The following is a 17,227-nucleotide window of genomic DNA, read 5'->3' on the forward strand; positions in this document are numbered from 1 at the left end:
TTAACCTGCTATGTGACATTAATACAACCTTTTGGAGGGAGAGAATTGTCTACCAGAGTTTAACACACCTTTGGAACAGACTCCCACATCATGTCAAACACAGCACCTCATTGCCCCAATTCAGATGCAAATCATTTCCACCTGTGTCCCTCTTGGACAAGGGCAAGAGGTGCTGATCATGTAAATAAAAGTAACAACTTCACTAGGATTTTAAGGGCTCTAGGGCAATTACCCTAGTAAATTCCAATGAGCCTATGTCCCATAGGCTGATGTAAAATGCTCTGACTAACATCCACACACACAAACATGGCTGTAGTGAGAATAGTACTACAATCTACTTATGTCTACGGAACACTACACAGCATGCACACACACAAACACACACACGCACACACACACACACACACACACACACACACACACACACACACACACACACACACACACACACACAGTTGGCTGGAGTGAAATTAGAACCCCTACCTATCTAGTCTTATACACTACAGATCACAGTACTTAATGCACATGCCACAACTTATGTCTGACCTTAGTATGGCTTTAGATAATCTTATGGTAGATGACATCAGCAGACCTTGTGGAGGACAAGCGTTTGGAGGTCTGACTCACCTGCTAAGCCCAAAACAACAGTGTAAAACCCTGTCTGTTTGTAAGTCAGTGTAGGATTCATATTTGTTTTTAGGAAGTTGCACATACACAACATAGCAAGTGGGCTGGAGTGAGATTAGAAACCCTACCTATCTAGCCTTCCACATTACAGATAACAATAGTTATTGCATGCAACACAGCTTAAATCTGACATTAATGTGGCTTTAGGTAGTTTTATGGTAGATGACATCAGTATGCCTTGTGGAGGATAAGAGTTTGGAGACCTGCATCAACTGCATGAGCCAAAAAGTATTCAGCATCTTCAGCACTTTTAATCTATGGCCTTAACACCGTGGTCTCTATTAAACTAGTCCTGGATAGGAGAGGTGTAAGAAAATGAGATATATAACCACTTGGTTTATGCCTTGTTATTGTATATATTTAATAGTGTGTAAAGCTTCCATTTAAGTTTTATACATTTCTGAAGTAGCTTGTGGTCTACTAAAGTTTTAATTGACATCTGTTGTATGTTAATGATGGGATATGATGCATTGTCTGTGGGGCATCTGATTGGTTTATTTAAAATGTACTTGATGCATTGATGGGGTATTTAAGGGGAGGGTATATTTTATGTTATGTATTAACTGTCTGATGAAGCCAATATTGTGTTGGTGAAAGCGCTTACCGAGTCTTTCTTGTGGCTGCCTATATTAAATACGTTTTTTATATAATTGGCTGGTTTTGGAGTATATATTTTTTATGTGGACTGTGCTACCAGCTGATACCACTTTTTTGTTATTTCTACTTGTTCTTTTGTGGATATATAGCTGGTTTGTCAGTTGGGTGTTTCTTTTTGCTTGTAACACTTATTACTTCTTAGCATGCCAAACATTTGGATATCTCAGGATTAGACCAATGAACACCATCACACAAGCTACCTACCATAGACCTTTGAGCCACAAAGGCTGCTTGACAGACAGGGGATCATTCATCACACCATCCCTTGCATAAATATGCACTTTGCTCATCTTACTTCACTAACACATAATATGTAAGTTCAAATTGTACATTACTGTTCTGATGCTGTGTGGCATATTAACTGTGTGAAATGCTCACACAGCATAGATGATTTATTGTTATGGCAATTACAAGGGTGCACTGTTGTTTTGAGTGGTGGGGGAACAAAAAAACATGTTCTGCTAGGACACACAATAGTCTGACTATCATTTAACCTCACTTTCTAACATGTCCCTTGAATGAAGTACCTGTAATCTGTTGCAGTAGGGCTGCATGTATATTCCATGCATAAGGCATACGGAATACAAATGGTGACATGTTAGTGGAATATGTGTCTGTAGTCCCATGTGGATGTACTTTCTGTCCAAATAACCCGGTATAGTTGCCTGCATAATGTATCCAGTCCATATCTACAATGACATAACATAACAATCCAATATACTACTGTATAGGTATGGACTTACCTTGCAAGTACAGCAGTTGATGCAACGGTAGTTCAAGGCTTATTCTGTCTGATGCAAGCAGTACACAGCCAATACATGGATAGGTACAGGATGTGTGATTTGGCTGGCATCAATTTTAATATCTGTATATGAGTAGGAGTAAGGTGTTAGTCACTAGGTCCCTAGGATGTCAGTGAATGTGCTATGCATTGTCTCTTAGCCAAAGTCAGGGCATACAGAGCACACCTACATCTGTCTACAAGGATATCAGCAGGGGGTTGCTCCTCTGAGTCCTCCTGTGACTGTGGCTGTGGTAACCTAGGCACTGGTGGAGGGGTGCTGTGCATCCCTTTCCTTTGTTGATCCTGTTGTAGCTGTTTCCTCAGGATCAGACTGTGTAGCATAGCACATACCATGACTATCTCTGCACATGTGGCTGAAGTATACTGCAGGGCTCCACCAGATATATCGAGGCACTGTAACTGTGACCTCAGAAGCCCAAACACATGCTCCATGATGTTCATAGTTTGTGCATGTGCCTCATTATAGCATTCTTCTATGGGTGTGTGTACATTTCTGATGGGTGTCATCATCCACAGTTCCAGGACATAGTCAGCATCCACCAGTAAATGGACCTTTGGGATGGCCCCCTATCAAACATCTGGTACAGCTGTGATGTGTGCCAGCTATGGGAGTCATGATAACTGCCAGGGTTTCCAGCATAGACATTCATGATAATCCCCTGGGCATTGCACATGACTTGATAGTTGATGGAGTGGTATCCCTTGTTGTAAAAGTAGATTCTACCCTGCTCACCTGGTGGTGCCTTGATGTGTACATGAGTGCAATCTATGGCACTCAGTACTTCAGGGTAATGTGCTACATGGTAGAAGTGCTGCATATTGCTGGCCCTCACCTCAAGATCAAGGGGAAAATATATGTGTTCACTGGCATGCGGGAGCATAGCATCCAGAAATTGGTGGAGTATCCTGGATGCAGATTCCTGTGAAACCCGCATTATGTCCCCAGCTGGTCTTTGAAAAGTACCTGTAGCTAGTATCCTAAGTTTACACATACCTTATTATCCACTGGGATACATTCTAATCCATTAACTCTGGCTCTGAATTGAGGGTGGCAGAGCTCACTGAGCTCTTGTAATATGTTCCTGTCCATCCTGTAGAGTTTTACAATCTCTAGATCAGGTAGCTCCTGGAAGGTTACCCTGGGCCTGAACACTCTTCTCCTTCTCAGCACAGGCCTATTGTCAGCAGCACCAGCAACAGTGATTCAGCATCTAGCACATACAGATGTAGAATTGCTGCAGCAGCCCCAAGCAATATCTCAGTTAAAGTTTCCATGTGTCTACTCAAATGGTTCAGAGTACTGAGGGAAAATCAGAATGTAGGATGTATGCATACTTTATACATGTCTACTCTAGGTTCACCATGTGGGATTGGCTAATTATGATGCAGGTCACTTGCCTAGGATGTAAATGACATGATTTAAAGGCCTCATCTTATTTTGCAATGTGGTGCTATGTGCCGTGTCATGCAGCATAACGTATACAAAAGTATATTGTATTAATTGAATATATCTGGTTGTACTTGACAGATGCCTACATCATCATTGTCATGTGGGTATTCTGCTATGTGGCGTGCCATACAAACATGCAAGGTGAACACTTAAAAATGCTAAATGTAACATAACACCCCCCCCCCAATATCATCCACATCCAGTGGGAATATCAAAACCGTGTAGGAACCTACATGAAGTGGATATGCGGACATGGTTGTTCCTTTTAGCGGTTCAACAAAGGAACCTCATTTGTATATATATATTTGTGCTGACAGCCTGGAAACTACATGATTCTTAGCTGTGTAAGTTAGGTAACAGCACAAATGCACTGTTGTATGGACCCTATGCAAGGTCCTATAGTACATTTGTGAAAACTACATTATAGGTGTTATTTAATTTTTTTTTTTTCTGTTAAGCATGTTTGTGCAATGCAGGGCATAATGCAATCATGTGAAAAGTATTAATTATTAATTTTACATATCCCCTTCCTTTTACAAACATCCATAATGTATGTTTTGCACATGTATGTATCTGATCTACTATTTTCAGGGAAGTTATGTCCATATTTGTGGACTTTTACATCCTCTTCTGTCTGTGTAGACTCCTGTATGAGGAAGATTTCCGCACACACTACAAACATGGACACGGAGTCTACACAGATCTCTTTCACCTTGTTGGATCACTCCATCTGTGTCATTTGCATAAAACTCACCTGCTTAAGCAAAATTTGCATTGCACAGATGTTTCCCTGTTTGCACGTGCTTGCACACAGCTAAGCGACGCTTACTGAATCTAAAAATGTTCACTCTTGTGCACATATCGTGCCATGATGTGTATATGAAAAAAAGTGTAGGGTTTACTGAATTCCCCTATAGTCTTTCCAGCTCAAAATAAATGCATACACTAAAAGTGATAGTTCAGATTTCTTACATTAGGCCAGCAAATACAACAGAGTCCCCCAAAAACATTCACAGCCCATTCTTAAAACAGAATAACAGTCAGCACAAACCCTTTGCAAATTTCACAGACCTGCACTGTAAAGCTTTTGCTCCCTACAAAATAAGAAACAGCATTCAAGTTTAGGACTACATAACTGGTAAAATATTCAATGATTGAACGTTCAATGTTTTACGTTCAATGAACTGAGGTTCGATGTATTTCTTACTCGATGATTGAACATAGACCCAATTAAAATATCTCAACTTTTACCATGTTTTATACAGACAGTTTAAGAGAAGACCATTATACAGGTTAATAGGACATGGAGAGACATCTATATCTGGTAATGCTTGAGATTATCTAAGAGAAGTAGCAAAGCATCAGGCAACCTCTGCAGATGATTACATAGGAATAAGATTTGGGCTAAATGGCATTATGAGAGAGTAGCTGATGCCTGGAATATAGTCCTGAATTACATTAACAAAAGCACTACATTTTTAAAGAACAATTTGGAAACATATGGGGATGACTGTTTTTGTATAATGTCAAGCTAGAAAGACATTATTGTCCCTTCCTTTAATATTAGATGTGCATATGTACCCCCAAAATACATTTTTTGTTATCCAGTCTGTCAGGGATGGACTTGCCTTCTGCTGTACAGCTACTATTGTGTCACATTTTAATTTCAGTGTGATTTTATATGACTACTCACAACCTTTATAAAGTTTTGTAAAAGTAAGAAATACAAAGGAGTTTAGATTCTGATTTTATGTCTATAAAGTATATAACATGCGAGACAACAAGAAAGGCTGCACACTTCCAGTAAAATAGAAATAAAATAGAAATAAAATAAAATAAAATAAAAACACATAGACCTAAAGTTTGGAAAGCAAATGTGGCACACTGGGCATAGTTCCCTTTAGATATGAGCAAATAGCTTTACTCTAGTAAGAGCTGACACCTACCATGAATATGTTAGGTGCCGTGGAATACAATGATTAATCTGTGGTTTAGCAATATAACATTTAGTGATAATATATAATCAAATGTTTGCATATTTGTCATGCTACTAACTGTCTTCTCAGCATACATCAGTTCTTTACAAAATTCTGCATTAAAGCTCATAAATTATGTTAACCTGGTCAATTTCAGGAATACAGGTATTCTGCTTGCATATGCAAAAACAAAAAGCCCTTTGTTTATAGTATCATGCAACACCCTTTTGTCAGTGATTGTACCTTGTCACTTATTACAATATTCATGACAGATGCATACTGCAAGTTAAGTGACTGTCTATGTTTTCACAGGTGTATCATCCTCAGTATTATATAGTCCTGCTTGATCTGTTATTATAAACCCTTTAATAGTCCAGACAATCCTAGGGATTCAGAAATAATGTGCCCTTGATCTCTACCAAGTCAGAACTATTTACACTGCATGTGTGACAAGCCTTAATGCTTATTAACACTGCATGTAGCCAGGCTATGATGTGGAACAAGCAGCTGCTTACAATGGCGTCTACACAGATCTGTGGCCAAATCCTCTTAGATCACCTTGCAGCCATATCACAGTACAAGCAGCTGAGCTAAACATTGGATATGCAAATATACACCCTGTAGTCATTGCAAGTTCACCTGCACTGATAGGAAAGAAAATGATGTTGATAATGTTGATGTAATGAACAGCAATATATATGGAGAGAAATGTTCCATGACATGATAAACTATATGGATGGTTAAGAGTGGGCCAGAGGTTTCACTATAGCAACAGAAACCACAGAGATGGAAAGAAGAGTGCAAAGGGAGTTGTCAAACATAGCAGGGGGACAAAACACAATGGGCAAACATTTATGACAATATGTGAATGTAGAATAATGTGAAAGCTAGACAGCACAGTGATATAGAGTAAGTGAACTATGAAGTACCAACTTGCACCAGTCCTGACAACATCAGAGTGTGAGCAGTGGACTTGCACTATAATGTTAATGTCATTAAAAAAAGAAATTGTGATATGAGGGGAGTCACCCCATCAAGGCAGTCTACATGACAGTATAGCCCCATTTCTCTAGCAGGGAATCCACTGAAACAGTCACTCTAAAAATGAGTCATAAACACACATATCAGGGAAATGTCACATATGTGCAGACTGACAGCAATTAGAGAAACATAGGTCTCCATTAAAATGACTTGCCAACCAATATTTCTCCCTGCAAGTGTATTAGTTTTGGGAACCACTGAAACTGTCAAATTAACATAGGTCATTAAACACACAAATATCAGGGAAATCTAGCATGTCTGTAACTGATAACAAAAAAAGAAAGATAGGCCTTAAAGGAAATGAGCCCATGACTTTCCTTCTGATACTTCTCCCACCTGCTCATTAGCTAAAGGAACCACTGAAGCAGTCAGACAACAAAAATGGGTCATAAATCATGCATGATGAGGAATATAGCACAGGTTCAGACTGATATCATGAAAAGAAAGCTAAGGCTCAAGAGAATTTTGGCCATGACTTTGCTACTGATAGTTCTCCCTCCCACTGCAATAGCTAAGGGAGCAACTGAAACAATCAGTGTAAAAGATATCACACAACACACATATTGGGGAAATGAATATGTGCAGACTTCAAAGTGAATATTGCAAAACAACATGCAACTACCAATGCACTGATGCAGCAGAAATACTTTTGTAATTACACTGAAGCACCAAAGGAGTTATAAGAAAGGCATACGTTCAGACTGGCATGTTTAAGTGCAGATACACTTTGCTCATTGGCACGACCACTTAAAGCATGATAATGATTTTGTTTCTCATTTTTGCCATAAGATATGGAATGCCATTTCTCCCTGGTTATATATGGGCATTGATATTGCTCTCTGCCAAGTGTTGTGCAACATATGACTGCAGAAAGATAATTAAAAAAAAGCCCTTTAGGAACACATATGTGTGTTGTGTCTATCTATTTTTGAAAGGGTTAAAGGTTGGAAGTGGTTAGAAAGTGCCAAATCCCTGACAAAATTTATAGATATACGATAGGCATGATTCATTTCAGGGGAACAGAACACATGATGGCAAGAAATACACCTGAAGACATTTAAACCCATGACTTTGTTACATATATTCCTTAAACCATAGCCAGCCACACCACAGATTCATTCAGAGGGAAGGTGACATATAACACATTTTAATGGGAAGTTGTCAGTATAACACATTTCATGTAAATGGAACACATGATAGCAAGAAAAGAGAAATACACCTGTTATGGAAAACTATTATGCTTCATGTTTATTCTTTACAAAATGTATACTAACTTGTAGTTTCTTTACAAATGATTCAAATAAAATGTTGGTAATATGTTTATGACAAAGGAAAACTGAAAAATAGATGCATGATTATGCAAAATATATTTTCATATAAGTAGTAGCTTTATATTTTAAGTGCCTTATAACTGCATTCTCTCTATTAGCAAATTATAGTGTACTAACAGAAAACTGAAGACTAAGTAAGTACTATAGAAGTTAAAGGATGTTATGTTATGTTATATGTTATGCTGCAAAGTCTAAGTTTCAAAAAGTTAATTAATTGTACCAGTTATCTGTGGAAACCAGATTGACAATACACTCTGGCTTTCTCAGGCTAGAGGATGAGTCCTTGAAATGATGTCTGTAAGATAGTATGTACTGCCACTGAATGTTACAAGGTGAAAAGATAAATTCTTAGACTAGGCAGTCTGTGTTTTAAAATGCACATTTGTGAATTGCTCACACAAAGCTCTAAGTGAGAAACACAAGGGATGAGGGAATATTAAAATACATTGATATGTCAAAAGAAATGTAACACAGAGTTCTGCATGCATACAACTGATAAGAAAAGATATATGTAATTTTTTTTCTCTTGTTCTTTGAGACTGATCTAAAATTTTTAACAGGCAGTCTCCCAGCACTGTATATGGAATAAACAAGTACTTTGCACACCCTGAAGCATCATTCTTGACTGAGTGAAAAAGGTAAAACTCTTTGTTATTTAATTTGTACTATAACATTTAGTGCCGTGACTCAGATTCTGAACTTTGGTATTGTTGCTTGGAAGTATGGAATAAATTACAAGGGCCCAGCACAGAAAGTTATTCTGTGAATTCCATACTGCATTGTATGGAATAGTCAAAGACTCAGATACCTAACTATTCAGGCTGAGCAAGCATGCTAGCCTAGGTGGGGAAAATTGATTTGTGAGAAAATTTTTTTTTTTATTTAGTTAATTGTAGTTTAAAGAGTAGAATGGATGAATAACTGTTTTTGTTGAATGACTGCATTTGCTTGATAGGTGTATGTAAAGAAATAGAGGGAGGACCCCACAAGAAATAAGGAAAAGTTGATTAATATGCATGCACATCCAACAAAAACAGAAATTAACACAAGGAGGTGCCTTGTGTTGAGGGCGGTACCCTCAGGAGAGAAGACTACAAGGTAAGAGGTATGAGAGATGTTTTGCGTTGTTTTATGTATGAGTGAGAAAAAGTTAAATTAAGTTCATGAGCCTATAGCATGCTGAAACCTTTCCTCTGTCATTGTACAACAGCAGAATCCCTTCCCTTTCCTCCCTGTATGGTGTCGGAATTGGTGTAGTCATTTTTGCTGAATTACCAGGATCCAGGATCTACAAGGTAAGCCGTAATAAGAAAATTGGGAACAAAGTTAAGTAGGCAGGATCAAATCCCTGCAAAGGGAACACCTGCATATTTTATGTATCATAATTATGGGAAGGAAAGTTGTAAGTATTTGAATGAGTGGTTTCAGTTTACTAAAATTTGCCCTGGTGAAGTATTTACATTAAATGGAACTTATGATAAGGATAAATTAGGGAATTTGGGGGATATTTTGGAAGAAAAGGAAAATAAAATAAGTGGTGTACAATGGGCAGGATTTTATTCTTGGTATACTGAAGCTCTTAAAAGAGAGAAGAAATCAGCATTATGGAGAATACAGGATACTAATAAGAAGTTTCTACAACAGGTGAAGGAGGTCAAGAAGGCAGTACAGACCAGTAAAAAGACATCTCTTTATCCTGCCTTGGCAGGTTTGGAAGAAACCGGGGATGGCTAAACAGCTGAGACTTCAGATGAGGATGATAATCTCCAGTAGCTACTGCACCCCCACCTCCATATGTACCGCTATGAGTAGCAGCTGTGCAAGATTCCATTGTTTCTCAGACCCCTGCATTTTGATCAACTGTCCATTGGACACCAGGTCAGCATGGTACTGTTACATCTCAACCTAGTTCCCCTGTTCAACTTTCATCTTCAGAATAGGCATCTGCAAGTGAGGAGGCTTCTTCCTCTTCTTTCTCTCAGTTTCAACAAGCTTCTACCTCTCCAACAGGAGCACTAGTATTTGACACTCCTGTGGCTCACCAGATGTGCTCAGATGATATGGTAGGACAAGAGGTCACTGCCTCTGGAAAGGATATTTTGGCACCACTCAGAGAAATATTGGGAGCCAACAATAGAGAGCTTGTTCATCACCCTTGGACCCCTGCTGATTTGCATACTATGTCCCAAAGATTTCCAAATATTAGAAAAGACCCATTAAGGTTTAAGGAGGAATTAAAAACTATAACTGAATGTTATAACCCTACTTTGACAGATTTAAACCAGCTGCTTCAAGTAGTCACTTCAGATGCAATAAGAAAATAGTTGTTTGCAAAGGCTGGAATAACAAATTTTACTCCCACAGGGAATGCACTTATAGACAAAAGGACAGGGTTGTTAAATAAAATTACAGAAGTATGTCAAGTTAGGCCAGATTGGTCTGATAGCATCCTATTCTTTTCAGCAGCATCAGCAGGATACAATACACCCTTTCACTATCCTTGCAGAAAAAGGACATAAGTTGTCTAGAAAAAAAAGTTACAGCTATGTTCATCTCAGGTACATTATTTTGGCCATCTGATATCTTAGGGTATAGAAGGCAGATGTGACCATCTCAAATTGAGGCAATAGCTAAAGACCCGCAACCAACTACTCAACGTCAGCTTAGATCTTTCTTATGTATGACAGGATACTGCAGACAGTAAATTTCTAACTAAGCAAAAAGTGCTAAACCTTTGACAAATCACAGGATACAACAGAGCCTCTCCCTTGGAATAGCGAGGAGGAAAATTTATTTCAAAATTTAAAACTAGCTTTAGCTACTGTCCCAGCTTTAGGGTTACCAGATTATGGCAAGGCTTTCATTTTATTTTGTCATGAAAGAAATGGGTTAGCTCAGGGAGTGCTTGCACAGAAACATGGGAACAACTATCGGCCTTTAGCTTATTATAGTACAGCACTTAATTCTGTTGCAAATGGATTTCCACCATGTTTAAAAGTGGTGGCCACTGCCACCATTCTAGCCAATCTTACGCAATCACTAGTGCTCAGGCATGATCTTACAGTAGCCATCCCTCATTCTGTATCATCTGTCTTACTTAAAATGAAAACTCAGCCCCTCTCAACTGCACAAATTTACACTTCTTTCTGATCCCACCATTTCTTTCATACACTGTCCTGTTCTAAATCAAGCATCTTTGTTACATACTGCTGAGGATTGTGAAGAGCATGATTGTGTGTGTGTAACTAATTATCTGCTTTCTCCTAGGGATGACTTAAAGGACACTCCTATATCCAATGCTGAACTAGATCTGTTTGTGGATGGTTCATTTGGAAGACATCAAAATGGAAGCTTGATCACAGGAATATCTGTCTGCACCAGTAACATACCTCTCAACTGTCCAGATTTTTACAGAATGTCCACATTTTTGACTCATATCTTTGGTCTGTTCCTCTTAAAATTTGTAGTTTTCTGGATTTTTTTGTCAAATCAGTGAGGATTGAATTCACTAAATAATGACAGGCATTTGAGTTTCAGACTTAATAAATGCAAAGTAACACAAGACCTTTTATTCTAGCAACTTTCTAAGTTGATAAGAACAATATTTACATTTTGCCCCTATTCTGGGGGCTTTGTCCCCCATTATCTTTGGTTTGTGCAGATTTTTTGTTCCAAAAGGTTAAGAGCTATGACCAGTAATGATGTTTGCTTCAGCAAAGACTAGAGGGTGTATATTCTGCTCAGGTAGCTGAATTAGTGGCTCTACAAACAGCTTGTGAATTAGCAAAACTGTGAACATTTTTACTGATAGCAGATATGTCTTTGCCATTGCACATGATTTTGGGCAACTGTGGAAACAGAGGGGATTTTTAACTTCAGCAGGAACTCAGATTAAAAATTCTTTCTATGTCAATGCTCTTTTGTTACCTAAAGAATTAGCAGTAGTTAAATTTAGTGCCCATCAGAAGGATATAGACACTGTTTCAAATGGAAATAATTTGGCAGATCAAGCTGCTAAGCAAGTTGTAGAAGGACTTTGTGCAAATTTACAGGTGATGTTATTGAAAGAATCTAACAATGATGATGTGTTTGATTTTAAGAGAGTATCAGCTTTCCGAGCTGAAGCATCACAGGGATAAGTTCAGAGGTGGCTTAAAGATGGATGCAGTAAATCCACCAATGGATTATGGTAACATCTAGATAGCTGACTGGTGGCGCCTGTCTCCTTATTACCTTACCTGGTAAGAGCACATCATTTACCAGCCTATGCAAGTACGACAGTTTTGTTTAATCAAATTCCTAAAGTTGGTATGTCCCTCATGTCTCATCTTTTAATCTTCAGTATGTTAATAATTGTGCAGTATGTTTAGAACACAACGGTAGCAAAAATGCAAATATTAAAGCTGCATTTTTGCCACCACCTTGGGGACCTTTTGTTAATGTGCAGCTGGACTTTGTCCAGATGCCAAAGGTCCATAATTTACACTATGCTTTAGTACCATTATGCATGTTTTCTGCATGCATGGAAGCTTACCCATGTCATAATGCAAATTCTATGGCAGTTGTTAAGAAACTTCTTTTTGAATTTATTGCTTTATTTGGTGCACCTTGCACTATCAATAGTAATCAGGGAACACGTTTTAATAACTCTCTGACCAGAGAGCTATGCAAGAGTTTTAGCACTAGGTTAAGTCTTCATTGTACCAACCATCTACAATCATCTGAATTAGTAGAAAGGGTCACTAGAACCCTTAAAAATAAGGTTTCAAATATTGGTGCTGAAGCAAACCTTAAATGGCCAGAGGCACTATATTAATGAGGAGACCCATGGCACTTCCAGCTACTCATACTGTGTCAAATGAAGAATTAACTCTAATTGATTATGTTATATTGTCTTAAGCCACAAAACTTATTCATTTCTTGCAGCAGTACCACAGAACTGTATGAAAAGCTATTCCTCAACCTCCTGACCATCCCTGCCACCAACTGTGTCCCAGTGATTGGGTTTATGTTAAAACTTTCCAGCGAAAGAACTGTTTGAGTCCAAAGTGGAAAGGCCCTTTCCAGATTTTGCTAACTACCCATACCACTATTCATTGCATAGGACTACAAACTTGGATATATTTATCACATTGTAAAATGACTTATCACGTGGAAGCCCCAGATGAATCATCTTTATCAGTGAAGGAAGACTGAAAGACTCAGGATGAACTATCTGACCTAGTGAATGACTGAAAGAGAAAATCAACACAGATGGCAGTCCATGATGAATTCAGTGACAGCAGGCATGTCTGTCTTGTTTTTGCTGATGTTTCCTCTTCCAAACTGGTCAAGAGAAAATAGTTTCCTGCTAGTTCTTTGATAATTTGCTATGAACTTAAATGTAACAAACTGTAGAGTGAGTTTGCATATACCTCATCATTTTAAGGCAGAGATTCCCACAATTTCAATCCTTGCATCACAAGTGATATTTGAAAAGGAACTTCTTGATACTAACTTAACTTGGCATAATGTGACTGATTTTTCAAAGGTTGTGTCTCCCAGTTTGCAACCACAGATCGTGGAGGCATGTATTACACCAGAAATGGGACTGTACCAGTGTGAACCAGCAGATGCAATGATAATAGACATGAAAGTGTGTTGAACTCTTTATATTTAAAAAGCGATGACTGGGGACATGGCATGGGCATGATAGATAATCATTAGTACATTTGCAGTGATCATACCTTCCCCTGGTTCCCCTGGTTTGGATGTTGTTTTGTAGGCTATATTACTCCTGCAATTCAACATTTTGAAAACCCTCCAGCAGGCAGAGTGAGAAATAAATGGGCATTTCACTGGGCAGAACAAGTATTTTCAGTCTTTACTCCTGGGTATGGAGTGCAAAGGACAATGCTGGAAAATACCATGCTTCTTCAATTAGTCAGGAGGTATCAAACCACACTTCACATCACATCAGGTTGGCAAATGGAGAAATGACTGCAATTCAAATTGTGGTACTACAAAATTGGCTACCACTTGACATATGTCTAGTTGCCAAGGGGGGAACATGTGCCCTCATAGGAAGTTGTTCTTGTCCCTGTATTATATATTAATTTTATTATTTTATTTGTCTATATTTACCGGGAAAGCCTGACTGGGTAATACCCATTTTCAGCAGAGGCCTGGGAGAAAAGCTCCATTTGCTTACATTGCATTATACTAAGTTCCAGTCAAACACATAGTATTTACATTTCTATTTGCATTTGTACACAAACAGTAGTTGCATTTCTATTTACATTTATACACAAACATTAGTTACATTTATACATATACATTCTAAGATTTTACAGAGGCGGACAGTACTAAAGAGAAAGCACACGTGCAACGTAGTGGATTGTACAAGCAGCAGTTACGTACAAAAATTGTTTTGTCATTTCAGTAAGAGGTTGAGAATATTATGTTTAAGGAAAGTATTTGAATAGTATTGTACAGTGAAAACATTTTAACCCTGTGATGAGGATGTGGAGGACCAGGATTGGTTAAGACGTTGTTTAAGCAGTGGTTTAAATCTACTGAGTTTGTTCGCAGAGTTTTACTAGCATGGTGATACTATTCCAGAGTTTAGCATCGCAATGGGAGCAGAGCGAGTCACCTGCCACATTATTTGACTTATTTGTAAGCAATAAGAATTTGTTACTAGAGCGGCGGTCTCTTGTTGGCCAGTAGGGTAGTCATACGTTTTGTAGTGCAGGGCATTTTTCTGGATGATGAATGAGCTTGTGTGCTATATTCAGTTGTGAATATGTTAGACAGTTGTGCAGTTCAAGCCAGTTTAATTGCTTTAAGCTGAGACAATGGTGTGTTCTGTGAGGGAGACTGGTGGCAAACTTAGCTATTTTAATGTTGCAGAAGGCAAGCTTCTTTCTTTGAATATTGTTTATGCTTCTTACCATAGGAGCAGCTTATAAGAGAGTGAGCAGTAAGAAGGTGGTGGCTAGAGTTTTTCTTGCAGTATCTGTAAGGAATCCATTCATCCTATAAAAGGAGCCTTGTTTCTGGTGAGTAGATTTAATGATGTGCAGTATATGCTGGTCATATTTGGAATTGTCATCTATTAGAACACCTAGAAGTTTACTGTGCGTTACAGTTTCACCGACAGTATTATTTGCTGACTTTATGGTAAAAGATTGCTTTTGGTTTTTGCAACTTTTTGAGGTGAAAAGCATTAACTTAGTTTTCTTGGGGAAGAGTAAGAGGTTTGATTCTTAGAGTCAGGTTTCTATAGTGGAGAAAGATTTTTGGGTAATGTCCCCCCTTTCACTTCTCCTAAGGTATTTACATGGTTTAACACAAACTGCAGAATTATATATTTACTTTGTTTTACTGCTCTACTCAATGCATTATCTCACTGAAATATTATGTTTTTAAATGTCTTTTTTGGCTCCTTCTCTATACTTGGAACTTTAACTTGTTTGTATGTACCTAACAAATGTTAAAACATTTGCTCTGTATAACTGTTTCTCACCACATTATTTTTTGTATTAATATGTTACTCTGTAATACAAATGTATTGTTGGAGCTTTTTTCCTCGGGGCTTCACTGAAAATGGGCCACAAGCTCAGTTGGACTAACCCAGTTAACAAACATCAATAAATAAATAAATAATGTCTTGGAGCTTATTTATTGTTGAGGCTGCACATATTAATTTTGAATCATCTGCATACTGAGCTAAAAAAGCATGATGAGTGGAGGTGTGGAGGTCATTAATAAATATATTAAATAGTAGAGGAGCCAGAATAGAGCCCTGAAGGACACCTGTAGTAACTGGTTGAAAGGATGAGTAGGTTTGTTGCCATTTAACAGCCTGTTGCCTTCCAGACAGGTAACTAAGGAACCACAACAAGGAGTACTGTGAAAGTCCTATTGAGGATAGTTAAATGAGCAGTTGCTAGTACGCGACAACATCAAATGGCTTTGACAAGCCTAAGAACATGGTGGACACAAGCAGATCATCATTTCTATGTCGGTTTATTATATTGGTAACATGTAGTAGAGCAGTAGTGGTGCTGTGATGGGCCTAAAGTCATATTGTGTTTCTGAAAGCAGGTTATTTGAGGTTTAGGTATTGCATCAGCTGCAAATATATGCATGTCTAATATCTTGAAGCAGGATGAGAGAATCACTATTGGTCTGCAGTTATTAAACTCTATAGATGTGCCTGCTTTGTACAGTGGTATGATGTAGGATTTTTTCCACAGTGATGGGATATACTGTATCTTTCTGCTGTGTACCTATTAACTGGTATGGGCACAGGGAAGGCTATGACTTCTGCAGACATTTTTAGGTAGTCTGATGGTAGTCTTCACTACAGAAGTAGTTTTTAGTTTAAGGAAAAACTTCCTTACAAGTGAGGTAGTATTAGTGACTGTCATGATGAACAAGAAAAGTTGGCCAAATTTATGGAGCAAAGGGCCAAAGATCTGGACAGTACAGCTAAACAGTGGACACTTTTTGGATGGTTGGGCAGTGCATTTGGTAACTTAGGAACCAGTATATTACAAGGTATCATTACAATAATCTATATTTTTTAAATTGTTTTAATTTTTTCTGTTCTAAAGGCTGTAATTACAAAATGCTTAAGCTCACCTGCACGCACAATGCCATTTATAAAAGTATCTAATGATGAACAAATCATTATAGATGATGAATATTATGATGCTGAAGCATAATTTATCAAATTAAGAAAAATTAAAATATCATTTTGGCTGACACTTATAGTGTCAAAGGGAGGAGACTGTTACGGAAAAATATTATGTGTCATGTTTATTCTTCACAAAGTGCATACTAACTTGTAGTTTCCTCACAAATTAGTCGCATAAAATGTTTATAATATGTTTATGTCAAAAGAAAACTGAAAAAAAGATGCACGATTATGCAAAATATATTTTCATAAGTAGTAGCTTTATATTACAAGTGCCTTATAACTGCATTCTCTCTATTAACAAATTATAGTGTACTAACAGAAAACTGAAGGACAAATAAGTGCTGAAAGAGTTAAGCAATGTTATGTTATGCTGCAAAGTCTAAGTTTCAAAACATTAATGAATTTTGCCAGATATCTGTGGAAACCAGATTAATTAATAATACACTCTGGTCTTCACAGGCTGGAGGATGAGTCTTTGTAAGGATGTCTATGAGATAGTTTTTACTGGCACTGAATGGTACAAGGTTAAAAGATAAATTTTCAAACCAGGTGGTCTTTGTTTTAAAATGCATATTTGTGAAGTGTTCACTTGAA

The sequence above is a fragment of the Protopterus annectens genome, chromosome 2.part0 (genome assembly GCF_019279795.1).
Source record: "Protopterus annectens isolate FY-2018-M chromosome 2.part0, PAN1.0, whole genome shotgun sequence".
NCBI lineage: Eukaryota > Metazoa > Chordata > Ceratodontiformes > Protopteridae > Protopterus > Protopterus annectens.